The sequence below is a fragment of the Vulpes lagopus genome, chromosome 13 (assembly GCF_018345385.1).
Source record: "Vulpes lagopus strain Blue_001 chromosome 13, ASM1834538v1, whole genome shotgun sequence".
NCBI lineage: Eukaryota > Metazoa > Chordata > Mammalia > Carnivora > Canidae > Vulpes > Vulpes lagopus.
Window position 1 is genome coordinate 8,106,940 of NC_054836.1, and position 18,103 is coordinate 8,125,042.

At 41.0% G+C, this 18,103-nt stretch overlaps 1 protein-coding gene and 1 non-coding gene across 2 annotated transcripts in view; both read left to right on the top strand.

Annotated features, from left to right (window-relative positions):
* EXOC4 (exocyst complex component 4) overlaps nt 1-18,103 on the top strand; it is a 755,174-nt gene that overhangs the window by 511,389 nt on the left and 225,682 nt on the right. The window lies entirely within an intron of this gene.
* On the top strand, nt 3,241-3,313 carry TRNAQ-CUG. Its single transcript has one exon. It is a non-coding gene; the product is annotated as a tRNA-Gln (tRNA).

The window sequence follows — 18,103 nt, forward strand, 5'->3', positions numbered from 1 at the left end:
ACCCCGGGATCACAACCTGAGCCAAAGGCAAATGCTCAACCGCTGAGCCACCCAAGTGTCACCCCCCCACACACACACACACACTTTTTTAAGGATTTTATCAACAAATACCTCCTGTGCAAGAGGTGTGATCAAACAAAATATGCATATGGGGAAAATGATATAAAAACATTTAAAGATATTATTAATAAGTATGAAGGTACATAGTAACAACCTGAATATATAGTTGCTAAATACAAAACTAACTCTTGTGCCTGTGGCTCTCATGCCTGTGGCCATAACTTTTCATTGTTGACCTCATAAAAATGGACAATTTTATGTATACTACCATATTGAAAATAAACTGTCAGAAAAAACTAGCCATCAGTCTGATGAGCTAGACATTTTTTCGTAGGTTTTACGAGACCAAATAGTTTTTTGAAATAATGTTTTTCCCTTAAGATGTACTTCCGATGTGTGCTGTGATGAAGCATATATTCCTTACCTTTTTTTTACCCATTGTTTTGAAAATAGGAAACACTTCTCGGGTGAAACCAGGATTGCATTGGATTTTTCTTTTTTTATGTTTGAAGTACTTCCATAGGCTTTTGCTATCTTGTGCGTATTCAGCTATAATTAGTAGCAACAGTCAGCAAGAGTGTAAACTCACTGAGCAGAGTAACTGGATTGCAGACACTGACTGGTGGACAGTTGTTTGGTCTTCTATGTGTTTTAGGTATTTGTCGTCAACAGAATCCAGAGGAATATCAGTTATGTTGTAATCAAAATTCTTCGATAAGGTCTAGTTTTTCTTTGGAATTGTTGTGTATTCATCATTTTAATGCCTGTGTGATTGATAGATATTTCCCTACAGGTAATCAGCTAGACAGGAGACTATTTTTTTCTGTATTATTCCATGTACAAATGTAATTATCTATATACTTTTCTGCTGCTCGGATTTGTTTAGCAGAATTTTTTTTTGAAGATTTTATTTATTTATTCATGAGAGACACAGGGAGAGAGAGAGGCAGAGACACAGGCAGAGGGAGTAGCAGACTCCATGCAGGGAACCTGACGTGGGACGTGATCCCGTGTCTCCAGGATCAGGCCCTGGGCTGAAGGCGACGCTAAACCACTGAGCCACCCAGGCTGCCGTGTTAGCAGAATTTTTAATGCTGATTTAGCCTTGCAGAGGATATAAAAACTTGAATGAAACAGAGTGGTAGGAATTATAGTCTTTAAATCCTATCTTGTAAGTGGACCTATTTATGAAATTAACTATAAAGAAGGACATGTGTCTGAGGCCCTAGAAAGGAAAGTAGGACCATAATAGAATGGCAGCTGAGATGGCTTAAAAGCAATCAGTGTTAACAACCCATTGTGTGATGTTGAAACCCCCTCATGAGTGTGATAGGACAATAGATGGCCAAGAGGAGACTCCAGAAAGCAGAAGACGTCTTCCAAATAGGAAAGAGCTTTGTAGGAGGTAAATTTGAGGAAGACTTTGAGCCATTATGGATAATAATTTACATACTGTTGGAAGATCATTATAGATGCCGGTCTGGGAAAGTGTGGATGCAGAGAAAGGAACCAATGAGAAGACCATATTTGAAATAATCAAATACATGTACAAAGCAGATAAAAGTAGAAAAGCTTAGGGAACAAGAGGTGTCTATAACTCATAGATATCCAAATCGTTGACTAGGAGATCATTCTCTATTTTCCAGGTACATTTTCTTAGAGCACTTTGCTTTCAGGGTGGCAGTTAATCAAGTGATAATAAACGCAAGAGTGAGATAAGAAATCATCATAAGCTAAGTTCAGGAACAAGCTTAGCTGCCAAATAGGTTCATTAGAGATAATTCAAACTGAGTTTTCCAGAGCATTCATTTATTAAATGTAATGAAATCATCCTTTTCAGAAACAGTGAAGGAGAGAACCAAGTGGCCAGCCTGTCTCTCCTAGCAAACTTAGAGTGTAATTGTATCCCAGCAGGCTCACATTTTGTGTTTTTGACACATGAAATTTCAGTCTCTGACTTCGGTCATTTATGTCCAAGCAGTATGCACTAAATTAGGCCAGATACACTAAATTCCATGTTACCAGGAATGTGAGCAGGTGTTGATTTGCCAATGGTTTGCCTTAAAATGCCTTTAAAAATGACAGTTTTTAAACATAATGTGTACATCATTTATCTTCACGATCATTTTTTTTCTTTCACTTTGTCTCTATTCTTTTGTTGTTGTTTTTTTTCACCTTTTTTTGGCCAGCCATATTTATTCCCCAACACATAACCTTATAATAATCTATGCACTGTAATCCTTTTAAGAAGCACTGGCCTTTAGGGACACCTGGGTGGCTCAGTTGGTTAAGGATCCGACTCTTGATTTCAGCTAAGGTCTTGATGTCAGAGTCGTCAAATCCAGCCCTGCTTTGGATTCCAGGCTCAGCGTAGAGTCTTGCTTGAGAATGAAGATGTGGTTTATGTATACAATGGAATATTACTCAGCCATTAGAAATGACAAATACCCACCATTTGCTTCGACGTGGATGGAACTGGAGGGTATTATGCTGAGTGAAGTAAGTCAATCGGAGAAGGACAGTGTATGTTCTCATTCATTTGGGGAATATAAATAATAGTGAAAGGGAATATAAGGGAAGGGAGAAGAAATGTGTGGGAAATATCAGGAAGGGAGACAGAACATAAAGACTCCTAACTCTGGGAAACGAACTAGGGGTGGTGGAAGGGGAGGAGGGCGGGGGGGGTGGGGGTGAATGGGTGACGGGCACTGAGGGGGGCACTTGACGGGATGAGCACTGGGTGTTTTTCTGTATGTTGGTAAATTGAACACCAATAAAAAATTAATTTATTAAAAAAAAAAGAGAATGTCTCTCTTCCTTGCCCTCTGCCCCTCCCCCTACTTGCTCGCGCTCTCGCGTGCTCTCTCTCTCTCTCTCTCAAAATAAATAAAATCTTAGCGGGGAGGGGGAAAGCACTAGCCTTTCAAGACAAGCCCAAGTAAGTAGTAATAGAAACATAATATTACCATTTCTTAAAACATTAACTGTGTCCACAGTACTTGACAGTGTTAAGTGGTTCACGTATGATTCAAAGATGTCCTAAAGCACATTTGTACTCTGAAGGAGCTTAATTCTAAAAGGAGAGAGAAAATAAATAGGGAGAAAGGCACTAGCGGTATGTAATGAAGTAAACTATTTCAAATTAGTAAAGTAGCTGAAAGAGATCAGAGGCAGGGGAGGACCTGGTTGGTTCAGTTGGTAGAGCATGTGACTCTGAATCTCAGGATTGTGAGTTCAAGCCCCACACTGGGCGTAGAGGTTACTTTACAAAAATAATAAATAAAGAGATTCAGGAAAACTTTATGAGTGAGCAAGCTTTGAATTGGCCCTTGAAGGAAGGCTGTAGTGAAAATGGGAGCTTCTCAAGCCTCTACTCTAGCTTATATATACCACAGTTTGGAAAATGGATACCCTAGAAGTAGACCATATAGACATGATGAGAAAAGGCATGGGATTTTTTTTTTTTTTTTAATGCAAGGAGTACACAGAAAGCCAAATTTGCTGGTGAGTAACAGTGAGAATATACTAGACTTATCTCTTGATACCTGCTGGGTACCAAACGCTGACTACAATAAAAAAGACACATTCCCTATCCTCAGGATGTCTAGAAACTAGCAGGGAATACAGACATGTCAACAGGAATATTCTGTGGACTCCACAGTATTATGGGCGCAAAGTGCAAAGAGCATTTTGTCCACCTAGACTCATAGGACAAGGCCTCCTGGAAGAAGTTGTATGTAAGCTAGTGACTGAAGGACCAGGGACTGCTGGGGAAAGGGTCTGGAGGGGAGTATCCTAGCAGGTGTGCTGGCAGGTGCAAAGACCTGGAGGCAAGAGCACATAGGATGCCCTGAGGAAGCTGCAATTACTTAATCTGTGCCTTGGTGAGACTAATATAACAACTGTACATTAGAGAAATTGGAGGAGGAAGAGACTAAAGTTGTTATATGGTTTTGTTTGTTTGGTTTTTTTTTTTTTTTTTGAATGGTGGAAATATGAACTTTTTATTTTCTTGTTTTTGCTTATTCTCTTTTTTCCCCATAATTATCTGCAATGCTCATATACTACTGTTGTTCTCACAAAAGATTAAGAAAATCAATTCCAGTAATTTTTTTTTTAAGCTCAGGCTTTAGAATTCAGGAGACCTGGTCCAAACTTTGTTATGCCAATTCTTTGCTTGGTAATGCCTTGGGGTCTGAATTAGTTGACCATTTTGAGCTTCATTTGTAAAATAAGGGTAAAAACCCCTACTATATGGGTGTAACATAAGAATTAGGAGAAACAGCAACTGGGAAATTGTTTTAGGAAGGCCTGGAAAAGATATCACCTTACATTAAGTTCTGTCCATCCATCTACATCATCTGATTTTTGTTTTAAGATTTTATGTATTTATTCATGAGAGATACACAGAGAGAGGCAGAGACATAGGCAGAGATAGAAGCAGGCTCCTCACAGGGAGCCCAATACAGGACTCAACCCCAGGACCCCAGGATCATACCCTGAGCCAAAGGCAGATGCCTAACCACTGAGCCACTCAGGCACCCCTACGTCATCTGATTTAATAAAAGCCTGGATTATGGTGCTGGATGTTAACAAATGGAAACGGGAATGTCCGTCCAGGCACTGGCACGAAACGAGTTGAAGTGGCGCCATTCCTATCATAGCTGTCAGTGATAGTCCCTGGGGCATGATTCTCTCACCATGGATGCTCCAGAACCTGGAACAGTACATGGCATAAGGTAGGCACTCCACAAGTACTTGCTTAAATGAATGAAGAAACGAACCCATGAATAAATGCATGAACTAAGAGGACGCATAAAGAGAATGCCTCTAAGTCTGGAAGCTACTTTCATGAGCAGCAAGGCTGAAGATAAGAGAGGAAGAAGTGAAAATGATTGTGTTTGAGCCCTGGTAACTGGAACAAGGATGGTACAAAAATAGAGAATCTAGAGGGAGAGAAATGAAATAATAATAGTGGGAGGGCAGCTATGAAGACTTCCATTTTTGAGATAATTTGAATTGTCAAAGGACATCCAGTTGAAATAGCTAACAGATTACAAATACAGATCAGGGTCTTAGAGGAAGAAGTCAGAGCTGGAAATAAAACTTACTGTATCCCGAGAGAAATAAGGCAGTCTCCGGTATGTATATCCAGATATTTGTATTTAGCAATGTGAAAGTTCTCTCATTCCATGCAAGCTTCCACTGTGTCAGCAAACTCTAGGGCTTTTCACATGGACTAATGTTGATTGTCCTCCCCCTACCAGCCCCCTTCCGAGTCCTTCCCCTAAGGGTGAACATTTGGGAGGCAGCAGTGTTAGAAGAGTCCACTGTCTAGAGTGGTGGTGAAGTCTCGCCAAACCTCCCAAGATCAAATCTTTGCTCCATTGCTTAGTAGCTGTTAGTACCTTGGGAAGGTATTTAATCTTTCTAAGCCTTCATTTCTTCTTCCAAATAGCATTTATAAAAGTATTCTTTGGCGTGTTTTAAGGAAAAAGTGAAGCAAAGCATGGGGTGGTTGCTTCAAACATTGTGGGCATATTATAAGCACAATGTAACTATCAACTAATATTTTTTCACTTGCTCGGTTTCATTGTACATAAAATGCAGACTGCAATAGTGCAGACCTCATCGAGTTATTGTGAGAATTACATAAAAGAATCCATATAAAGCTCTTCAATCAGGACATGGTAAGAGCTGAATTTTTTTAAAAATTTTATTTATTTATTCATGAGAGACACAGAGAGAGAGAGAGAGAGAGGCAGAGACACAGAGGGAGAAGCAGGCTCCATGCAGGGAAACTGATGTGGGACTCGATCCCAGGTCTTCAGGATCACACCCTGGGCTGAGCCACACGGACTGCCCAGATGTAAGCAATTCTTAATAGAGCTGCTTCTATGGAAGATTGGCCAGCTCCCTGTGTCTTACATTAGAATATCTAAGGCCAAACTGACGCGGAACCCCTAAAATATAAAATGTTTAAACATTACATGTAAGCTCCCAGATGACATGATAGACATTTTGTAATAAGTTGCTATTTTTCTTGAAAATTTTTCAAACAGCCTTATCTTTTGTAAAAAACAAAAAGAGAGAGAGAGAGAGAGAGAGAGAGAGAGAGAGAGGTTTCTTAACTATAAATAAGTGGAAGGGATTAAAAAAAAAAAAAAGAATTCCAGGCCTATTGGAAAAGCAGGATTATCATTTTGCCTTGGAGTTTTAAATCAGTGGCCTTTATTTATTTATTTATATGCTTTTTTTTTTTCATTAAAAAAGAAGATTGCTTGATATTAAGGGTTAGAGTTTGGATTGCTTCAATTTTCAAATTATATGCTTAAAAAATTTAAACAGCTGTCATTTTAAAGAAGCTTACTTCATTTTACCTAAAGTGCTTTTCAGTCTGGAGGGAACACTTAAATGCAGGCACAAATCACTTGCAGTGTACTCGTGGTAAGATTTTTTTTTTAAGTTATATTTGTTTACAAGCTTGCAGAGTTCAAATTTTGTAGATAATATTCTTTTCTCCCTTTACTTAATGATTTTTACCTCTTTTTTTCCCTCTAGTGCTAGGCATGAATTTTACTCATTACAAATAAGAGCACCCAAATCCCTTTTTATTTCATTAGTTCAGCAAATTGTCTCCTAGGGGTATGGGCTGAGGACATGATTGGGCTCAGCAATGATGAGCTTATTTTGCACTTTTACCCAGAAAATCTTTATATACAAAAGGCACAGATAGTAGTTACACTCAGCATGAACAATTACACAGTGTTGGGGGAGCCTCTTCCCGATGTGCCGATGACTTACTCCTATGAATTAAGAGGCAAATGCACTCCAAAGTGCATTAACCTTTATGGATTTTTCTTCAGTTTTCATGTTCCACTGATTTATGGTCTGAAATATGCCTGTTGCTGCTATTTCTGAGTGAGTCCCTTGTAAATCATTTCTAAATGATCTTTTTTTGAGTCAGATAATCCAAGTAAGTTGACTATATCTCCAGTCAATTCCTGTGAGCTTGCTTTTTGCTTTCTCCCTTTCTTCCCCTTTCTTTCTCTTTTTCTTTCTTTCTTTCCTTTTTCTTTCTTTCATTCTTTCTTCCTTTTTCTTTCTCTCTCTCTTTTTTTTTCTCTCTCTCTCTCTTTCTTTCTTTTCCCCAAGTTGTTTTAGTTTGCTCTATGCCTTAAATGTCACATCTGAGAATAAGTGAATGCCTAGAGGAATCTGTCTTAAAGGAGCCATGCTTGCCAGGCAGACTGTGCCTACTGAGCAGTTTCTGGCCTTTTGTGTGGCTTCAACTCAGGTTTGATTCTGAAGGCCCATTTACCTTAGTACTCCATCTAACTGGTTACAGTTTTTTTTTTTAAAGGTTTTATTTATTTATTCATGAGAGACACAGAGAGAGATGCAGAGACACAGGCAGAGGGAGAAGCAGGCTCCACACAGGGAGCCTGATGTGGGACTCGGTCCCAGGACTCCAGGACCATGCTGCAGGCAGGCACTAAACCGCTGAGCCATCCAGGGATCCCTAACTGGTTACAGTTCTTTGTACAAGGATAGGCTCATGCCTAGGAATGGATTTTATTATGGATTATTGATTGCTATCTTGCATACAAATCAAGCATGGCAGGGATTTTGAGTATACTGTGCTCTCATAAAAATCTACTATTTCTCTTAGAAGACAGTGTGGAGAAGTGTCATCAGCACGCAGGACTCTGTTATCACTACTCCTTGGCATCATTTTCCATGGGCCCATATTTCTGCAGGGAAGTTCTGCCTTTGTGTTCAATGTTCTGTTCTCTGTGTGTCTGAAGATTATTTCTATTTTGTGGATTGGGGGGGGGACCATAATTTTATGTTGTCTTTCTAATGCCTGTGTTATCCATGCTATAGGGTTGTTGTTACTGCTATTGTTTGCATTTGTGCCGGAAAACCAAAGCACAAAATCAAAGGTGCAGATTTCAGAAAATTCAGATTCAGAATCCTGGCTTTTAAAAGCACAAGCATCTCATTCCATGTCTCTCACATGAACCGTGCATCACTATTGATTGCTAAGTTTTTAGTGTACACATTTATAAATATCTGTGTCATGTGGTATTATTAAATGTGCAAATATTAAATGTGACAGTAGAGTACCACACAGTGAGCATGGTTAAGTATGCGTGAGCACCTAAGCAGACCTTCTTCAGGCCTGTAAATATCATGCAACTTTTCACATAGAAACTTTGGACTAAAATGAAGAAGATGGCTCAGATTTTTTTTAAATGGCTTTAAAGCTATTTTTTAGTGAAAGAGATTGAGAGATTCTTGGTGAAGGTAAGCATGGTACATCTCTGCAGAGCATCTATATTGGAAGGTACATTAGTAGAATATTATGATAATGCGGAGAGATTGAGGTGGTCAGAGGGATAAATCCCTCTACACATTTCTGCTGGTTCCAATACATGGGATCATGAGAAAAATCTTCAGCCTTTCAGACGAATATTTTATGTGCATTATGCAGCCTAAAATACCAAAACCATATGTGATCATATATCAAAGTGAAAAGAATTAATATATTGTATGATATAGATTATATACAAATGTATACGTTAACTGTATACATTATATATAAATGTATTATGTATTATATTTATTTATATATAAATGTATACATTATATTGTGATTAGCAATAAGCTGACATACTGTTCATGGGATAAACATGACTGAATTTCTTGTGCCCCAAAAGCCAGGCAAATATGAATTTTCTGAAATATGTATGTCTGATTTTGTGTTTTGGTTTTATGGAAAAATGTTTCCTCATGACTGTGTTTAAGTTATACGTTTTTGACAATATCAGAGAAGTGATGCTGTACCGTTCTCTATCTTATTAGGAGGTACATATCAGCTTGTCCCATTGCTAATAATATTGGCCGTAAAACTTAAAAAACTCACTAGAGCGTGAATGGTAGGAATACATATTTACTCTGAGTAACTACTTTTATTCAAATGAATAAATATCATTACTCCCATTGCAACTTCTAAGATATAATATAGGCCTTCCATGTTCAACAGTATTTCCAGCTGGTAGCAGCCATAATTCTGGGCTGAGATAAAATGGAAGAAATGGAGCTTTGCAATGAAACAATTTGTGGCAGGGAGGCTGGATCAACCATGGAGCTTGGGAAGCTTGAGTGAGATTTTAATTAGTTTATGATTTTCCTGGACAGAAATCAAACCAAGATAAAAAATTTGAGAATACTACTTCATGTATAGGTAGTATGTGCTCATGTATGCACACAGTTGCTATAAGAAAGAGCAAGTTTAAAATATAGGTACTGCCTATGGCCATATTTTAGGAGGCCCCCTAGTTGACAGTGTTTTGAAAAGAAAACCTTTGTTTAAATATTTACAAGGGGCAATATTAGAATTTTGGAAATGAGATCCATACTTAAAGACATTCAAGTGCCATTAGAATCTGTTGCCTACTTGCATTTGTTTTTTGATTTATCCTACTTTACAGCCTTCGGTTTAGGAGACTGATCTGAATAAGGTTCCTCAAAATCCTGTTACTAGATGCTCTGCATGTGGCATTCTGTAGCTACTTTTTTTTTTAGTCTCCTTCTCCTCCTTTCCATGTTCATAGCTGTACCTGGGCTTTGTGTTTGCCTTCTCATCATTTACAGGATGGGAGTCCCTAGTGTGAAAGCACTTCACCAGATTAGATAATACCCTTTTGACAGGGTTCCATCTGTGTTCCATCTTAACTTTGAAGTGAAGTGTTTTCTTTCCTAATGAGATTCTTTTTGCTGTTAAAAATTCAGTGCTTTTTTACTTCCATAGAGCTGATTAGGAGCATTGTTGGAAAAACTGAGCTTTTTGATGATTTGCCTCTACACCCTTGACTCTCTCTCCTGTCTCCCATTCAACAGACCAATTTTAAAGTACTTACTAGGTAAAAGGAGCCATGCAATACATTGTGGAGAATCTGGGGGAAATAAAATGTCGAGTTGCCCATGAAAAATGATAAGGAGCTTCTCCCAATAACTTGTGGTGGTAATTCAACAAAACCAAAATGGGGATCCCTGGGTAGCTCAGTGCTTTAGCGCCTGCCTTCAGCCCAGGGCATGATCCTGGAGTCCAAGGATCGAGTCCCACGTGGGGCTTCCTGCATGGAGCCTGCTTCTCTCTCTGCCTGTGTCTCTGCCTCTCTCTGTGTGTGTCTCTCATGATAAAATAAATAAAATCTTAAAAAAAAAAAAAAAGGCAGAATGAAGATGTTCACTGTAGGATTATCTATAATAAAACCAGAGGGTAGCATTCACATTCCCTAATAGATGTTTGGTTTAATAATGTTGTATTCATTAGTGTGATGGAATGAGTTTATAATACTCTGCAAAACAGCAGAATGTAAAGTTGTGTCAGTAACTGTATTGTAGAAAGTAAAAGAAACAATGCTGGGAATGTGGTGAAGAACTTGAGAACCTTCCTTCAGTAAGAGGCAACTGTTAACACCTAGGGGGTGGAGACTTTTCTTCCTTGTTTTAATATTTTATTTGGACTTCTAGTCCAGATTCTTGGGAGGAAGGCATTGTCACAGAGGTTGCACCTTCGTTTCAGGAACTCCAGGTTGAAGTTAAAGGAAATGCTTGTTGTATTCAGTACTCCCTTCACAAAATTTCTTCTGAGAGCCTACTATGTGCTAGCCATAGAGTAAGTACCACTAGGCTCTGAGGATACAGGAGGAACAATTTATACTTGACCTCTGGCCACATGGGGCTTTGGTCATTCCCACATCAGTCTGTTCCTAAAATAGTCAAAGTATTTATTTTGTGGTCCAAATTGCCAATTATGGGCAGGCATGGGAAGGTGAAGGGGCAAGGTTAAGAAAAAATCAGAAAATATATTGCTCTTGCCTCCTTGTGCCCATCTTATCAGGGTTCATGTACTGATAGCCACAAAAATAGTAGTGGTATTTTTGTGGTAGCCACAAAAATAGTAGTGACCAGTTAACCATCAGTTACTAGGTGCTACCTTCTGTACTGGGTGCTTAACTTTCACGTTCCTCCTTGAATCAGCAGAACAATTTTCTTTGATCCAGAGAGGCTAAATAACGTGCCCCGCAGTGTATGTTGGGGATTCAACCTCAGGGAAACCTGTTCTCAGTGTTCTGTTGGGGCCCCTCTGGTTCCCTCCTCTCGCCAGCGACCCTGAGTCTCCTTTCCCTTCTGGCTGCATAGGAGACTTTCTCTCCTGTGTCCTTCCTGCCCAGGAAAGGGCAGTTTGCCCATTTCATGTATTTGCTTCCCCTGTTTGATGAGAGTAAAAACGGACTGATCAGACAGCTGCGTTTTTTCTTTTTTCATTCTCTTGTACAAGTTTCATGCTTTCTGCACGGTGAGGGCCCGCACTGCCCTGGAAGCCGATTTGGACACATGTTGAATGGGTCCCCTTGAGGAAGAGATGACAGCATCAACCTGGATGTGTCCTTCTAGACTGATGTGCCTGCTGTAGGGATTTAGAGATTCATGTTGGAAAGAAATCATTCGGCCGAAAGCGATGGGAGCCCTACCCCTCCATCAGTGCTGCTCAGAGCTGTTTCATATTTGGAGGACCCCAAAGGCAAATAAAGAAATAGGAAAGAAGAAATGTGGGTAATTTAGACCTTCTGCCACTGTTTAGGAGCAGGTTAACTGGTAAGAATTTGTTTCTAACAAATGATAAAGGTTTTGAAAATGTAGGAAGTATTTATCAGAAGACTCTTTTTCTGAGTCCCATTGAAAAGCATAAGGAGGGATTCTGATGATTGAGCCCCATAATATTAGAAAATTATGAAATGAAAAGGTCTTTGGTGTGGTTACTCATAAGCAAATTAAAAACAGTGGTTTTCGGGAGGCCTGTGTGGCTCAGGGTTGAGTACCTGCCTTCCGCCCAGGGCGTGATCCTGGAGTCCCGGGTTTGAGTCCTACGTCAGGCTCCCGGCATGGAGCCTGCTTTTCCCTCTGCCTGTGTCTCTGCCTCTCTCTCTCTCTCTCTCTCTCTCTCTCTCTCATAAATAAATAAATAAATCTTAAAAAAAAAAAAAAGAAGCCTCATTAGTGTTTCTCATGGCTTTTCAATGTCTGTTTTCTTTCCTACATTCTTTGGCTTACTTTATCATTGTGATAATCCTATATGTATAAGCCCTCCCTTCCTTCTACCCTGCCATGTGCACGTGTGCACACACGCATACACACATACCCCCCTAGACCCAAAGGTTAATGGAATGTTAAGCTGGTAATACGCAAGATTAACCATGATGTATTTATTTATTGAGTAAAGGAAACTCTTTATTAGGTCAAACAGCTACACTTAAAGAACATTATGCACCAAACTTTAAATGTGGTCCAATTAGAAAGAATTTTATGAAACACATTCTTTCGTATGTGTAGGTAATTTTTAAATATTTTCTAATTTAATTTTGAGTAGCTGATCCATTCAGTCTTTAAAAATTCAATGGTTACAAGAGCTCTTTTCTGTTTGCTAGCTAGGATGCTGATTCATAAATTGTTAAAAAAGGCCAATATTATCTTTTAAAAAAGTCAAATGATTATTAAAAGTTATAATGGAAGAGTCTGATTTCCGCTTCACTTCCAGACCCCACTCCATCCCTTCCTCCTACAGGTACTTCCTTTGGTTAGTTATTTTGTGAGTCTTCCTACGGTGTCTTTATAAGAAAACAAACAAATGAGGATATATAATTTTTACAGAAAGGTCAGTGTAATGAGTACTACTAAATATTGATCTGCAGCTTGCATTTCTCACTGAACAATTTATCTTGGAGATCTTTACACGTTAGTGTATTGAGAGCGTCCACATTGTGGGGTTGAGGTTATGCACAGTATTCGAATGTGTAGATACATGTTTATTTGATTCATCCATAAATGATGAATTTTTTTAGTTGTTTTGTCTTTTGCTGTGAAAACAATGCTACACTGCTCTATGTAATCATATTTACTTATAGCTGTCAGAAGTATTTCCCACAAGTGGGATTTCTGGGTCAAAAGAAAATGCATTTGTAATTTTGAATGATGATGCCAACTTGCCCTTCAGAAGAGTTGTACTGCTTTTCATTCCCATCAAAAATGCATGAGAATGCCTCTTCCCACACTTATGCCAAAAGAGTATGTTTTCAGACTTTTGGAATTTGGTCAATGCATGGATGTAAAAAAAAAAAAAAAGGCATCTCAGTGTAGTTTACTTTTCATTGTGTTCATTATGAACAAAATTAAGAATTTTTTTCTCATGCTTAATGGCCATTGTTTTCCTTTTACTGTAGATTTTCTTTTCTTGTCCTTTGATCATTTTTTCTACTAAATTGTTTGGTTTTTTTTCTAACTCATCTGTGATAGAAGTTGCAAATATATCTTTCCAGTTAATCATTCAGTTTTTGTCTTTACTTGATTCGATTTGATTTTATTTCCCTTCTACATTTTTTTCGAAGAAAATCTAAAATATAACACAGTCCTTGTTTGCATAGCATTGTGGAGCTGTAAAAAATCACCATGCAAAGCAATCTTAATGGGGAAAATCACAGTTGTTTCTCGACTTGAGCAAGTTTTTGCCAAAACATGAAAAACTCCCTTGCTGTCAGTTATAAATGTATCCAAAAAAGAAAAAATAAGAAAACCAATACATGTTTAGCACTCTCTGACATTAGAAACATTAAGAAATGAAGTGTTTTGTTAAAGTCTTAAAGTAGTTTGAACAGTGCTTGTGCCTTCTTTTCATTGTGTACTTTATGATACACTGAGCATCTTTTCTAGGTGTTGGTGGAATGTCTTACTTGGGTTAAGTCTGAATCTGCCAGCATTTTATTCTTTGCTTTTCAGTTTCATGAAATATCTTCAAGATGTGTGCAGTTTGGGCCACCTCACTTCCTCTGCGATGCCTTCATCCCTTTCATCACAAAGACTTTGCTTGGTGAGGTGAATAAGTTCACCTTCTCTCAGGTTGTGTTTGCCCCTGAAATGGGGGCAGTGTCAACATTCCTAGCTGTTTCTTCTGTAAATCTACTTACATTCTACTCAATTTCACCCCGAGTATTGTCACTGTTTGTTTTTGCTGTAGTTCTATCCTTTTTTGGTCAATTCCCTCTTTTAATTATCCATTTTTATAAAATGCCTCATGGGTTTTTCACTAGGAGACAAGAAGACAACACAACTACACACTTTGCTGCCTGAACATGACCTGAATAACAAATACGCCATTATCAACCACTGATAGACTTGGAAAGAAGTGACATGATTGATCCATTGAGCATGGTGAACATCAGTTACTTACATAGGGATTTCTGGATTGAGGAGGTAGCAGCAGAGTTTTCATTTTACGCCATTAGTCACAGTTAGTATACAAGTTAACTGGAACTTAAATCTTGTTTTTGGGGGACTGGTTTTATTAACTGAGTGGTAGGGACTTAAATTTGTGCATATCCAAACCATGCAAAGCAGGAACTTCCAGAATAAAAAAAGTGCATAGAATAACGTAACAAATATGTTCATACTCACCTGTGAGCGTGGAAAGTTACTCACATTCTGTTGTCTATGCTTTAAGTGTTCGCAGTAAAGGAAACAGATCATGACAAATAAAGTTGAAGTTCTCCTTTGTCCCTACCTCCCTTCCTCTTTCCATTCCTTCCCTCCCCACGTACAGTCATCATGAATTAAAAGAGTATCATTTATTCTCTCTCTCCCCCTGCCCTTTTTCTTTTTATTTTTTATTTATTTATTTTTTTTTTTGCAATTAGCAAGAGGGTTTATTGGACGTTTGCACAAACGGGCTCTCCGCCCCGGAAGAGGAAGAGAGCCCCGATTAGCAATTACAGGTATCTTTTAAAGGCAAAAGGAAAAAAAAAAACGCTTAAAGACAAAAGAACCTCGGGAGTCGCATAGCATTCAGGTTATTGATTTCACAGAGGGTCAACATGAACCTATTCAGGGACATTCCAATCAGGGTGTGGGGGGAAATGGTTTTCTTATTGTAAACAGAATGCTTTTAGTTGCTAAAATTTCAGGAAGACGCCTGGATGGGCTGCCTCTGGATTAGGGCTGGCCCTACTTACAAGGGGGGAGGTTTCTTCATTCCCTCCTCTTGTTTGGGCTGATTTTAACCTTAAAATCTTAGGGAACATTTATTTCTTCAGTTTGGAGGGCCCGACATTGCTGAGTTAATACCAGAGCTTGGGTAATAAACAATCTTTCTCGGATTAACTGGAGCGGCCAGTTGAGGACTCAGGGGCCGAAAGTTAGCAGCAGGAGCAGGATAACTAGAGGGCCCATAATGGTAGAGATTAGGGTGGTCAACCAGGGAGACTGATTAAACCAGCTTTCAAACCAGCCCTGCTGGGCCTCCCGGTCCCTTTGTCTTTTATTTAACCTTTCCCTGAGTTTGGCCATGGAGTCTCTGATGACTCCAGAATGGCCTGCATAGAAACAGCATTTTTCTCCTAGGGCTGCACACAGTCCTCCCTCTTTCAGGAGTAGTAAATCCAAGCCTCTCCTGTTTTGAAGTGCTACTTCTGAAAGTGAGGTGAGGGGCTGTTCTAACTTAGAAACGGACTGCTCTAGTGCCCGTAGATCCTCATCTACAGCTGCCTGGAGTTCTATATAACATCGTGAGCCCTGGATCAGAGCAGCTGCGCCAGTACCCACCCCAGTAGCGACCCCTAGTCCCAACATAACGGCTAGGGTTAGGGAGACAGGTTCGCGCCAGAAACGGGTGGGATGTTCATTATACTGATTTTCTAGAGTTTCAGCAGGGTGATAGAACACCCTGGGTATGATCTGCACCATGACACAGAAGTCGTTTGAACTATTTAGAACCTTAGCTGACACACAGGGGGTGAGGACTTTGTTGCATGCCCACCAAGTTCCCGGCTGGGGCTCCAGGTAAGAGTCAGTCCCTAAAATCGGGGCGGTAGTATTGCAGAGTTCCTGGTAACCCCGGGTGAGTATAGTTAGCCTTGACAGTGATGTGATCCCAGGAGGAGGAGGGCCTCTCATCCTGTGTCTCCCTAGTCTCGCACCCCCAATTTTTACAATAGAAGTGTTCCCCCCCTCCACAGGTGGGATTTAGCCTGCGATCTCTGTGGTACCCGGGGCAGACATAAAAGGGAAGAGTGCTTAGCATGGCCCTTCTGTCAGGCGTGCCACATCCTCCCCCTGGGTCTAATCCCAGTCGCCCTGGAGGGCTTTCTCGGTTAGAGGCTCTAGAGGTGTCGAAGTATCCCTCTAGGTCCCATGGGCTAGGGGCCCCTATGGTTAGCTTGCATAGGTCAGGATATAGGTTAGGCCACCAGGTTCCCACGGGGGCGGTCTTAGTTATAGACCAGACCTTGTCACCCCCAGACGTTAGTACCTGCCAGGTTAACCTTTTGAGGGCATGAGGGTCACCTTTGGCGGAGGTGAAGAGCGCTAGGAGAGGTAGGAATATAACAACTGTCATTGAACAATTTTTTGAAAGTCTTATCTTGAGCGGGTTTTGGGTGCAGTGGAGCTTCCATTGGAGTGGCTCGTCCGGTCCGCCTGGCTGGCGTCAGCGGTGCTCGTTGATGGGGCGCGCTTCACGTGTGAGGCGTGGACCCAAGCAGCAATGCCATCTACCTTTAAGGCGGTTGGGGTGGTCAGTAGTACAGTAAATGGGCCCTTCCAGCGGGGCTCAAGCGTCCTGGACTGATGTTTCCTGATGTAGACGGAGTCACCGATCTGGAACGGGTGTGGGTCGGTTGTGTCTCCGGGGCGGTAGACAGCCGCAAGGGGTTTCCAGATCTGGCGCTGGATAATCTGGAGCGCCTTTAGCCTGTCCTGTAAACCGGGAGTGTTAGCAAGAGGGTCAATAGCAGAATCTAGCAAGTCCGTTACTGGTGGGGGACCTCCATAGAGAAGCTCGTAAGGAGTTAGCCCATGGCGCGCGGGAGTGTTCTGGACTCGGAACAGGACCATAGGGAGGAGTTGGACCCAGTCTCTAGTGCCAGTCTCCAATGTCAATTTGGTTAGGGTCTCTTTAATTGTTCTATTCATTCTTTCTACCTGCCCTGAGCTCTGGGGTCTGTATGCACAATGTAATTTTTAATTTATCCCCAGTAATCTGGCCACCAACTGACTTACCTGGGAGACGAAGGCGGGGCCGTTGTCCGACCCTATTACCTTGGGCAGTCTAAACCGGGGGAAAATTTCTTCTAGGATTTTCTTGACAACCACCTGGGCAGTTTCTCGTTTGGTGGGGAAGGCTTCTGTCCATCCTCCTGTGGGCCTAGTGCAGCGGCCCGTGCTGTTTCATCGGCCATTCTGTTCCCCTCTGCTACTGGGTCGTTGCCTGGCTGATGCCCCGGACAGTGAATTATCTACCACGGCCGCCCCGGCTTTACGTTCACCATTTCGTAGAAAGCTACTCCCCTCGGTGTACCAGGTTGCTTCAGCATCTGGCAAAGGCTGGTCCGTCAAGTCCCTTCTGGTGCCATGGACCTCGGCTAGGATCTGGTGGCAATCATGCATTACCAGGGAGGGGGACTCGGCTTCTGGAAGCAAGGTGGCCGGGTTTAGGGATGTAGCCGTTCCGAACCGTATCCGCTCGGAATTCAGTAACATGGCCTGATAATGGGTGGCCCGAGCGTTTGAGAGCCATCGATCAGGGGGCTGGCGGATGACTGTCTCTATGGCATGGGGGGGCCACCACAGTGAGGGGTTGGCTGAAGGCCAACTTATCTGAGTCTTTTACCAGGACTGCCACAGCCGCTATTATTCGGAGACATGGGGGCCATCCTGCAGCCACTCTGTCTAATTTTCTTTTGAAAAGTATGCCACGGGCCTTTTCCAGGGTCCCAGTTTCTGAGTTAGGACCCCTTTGGGTATTCCTTGGTGTTCATCAGCATATAGCACAAATGGCTTGGTTACATCTGGGAAGCTCAGGGCAGGGGCGGTCAATAAGGCCCTTTTTATTTTGTCAAAAGCCAATTGTTGCTCCTTTCCCCAGTGGTAGGGGGTGTTGGATTTCGTGAGAGGATATAGGGGAGCCGCCAGCTCTGCAAACCCG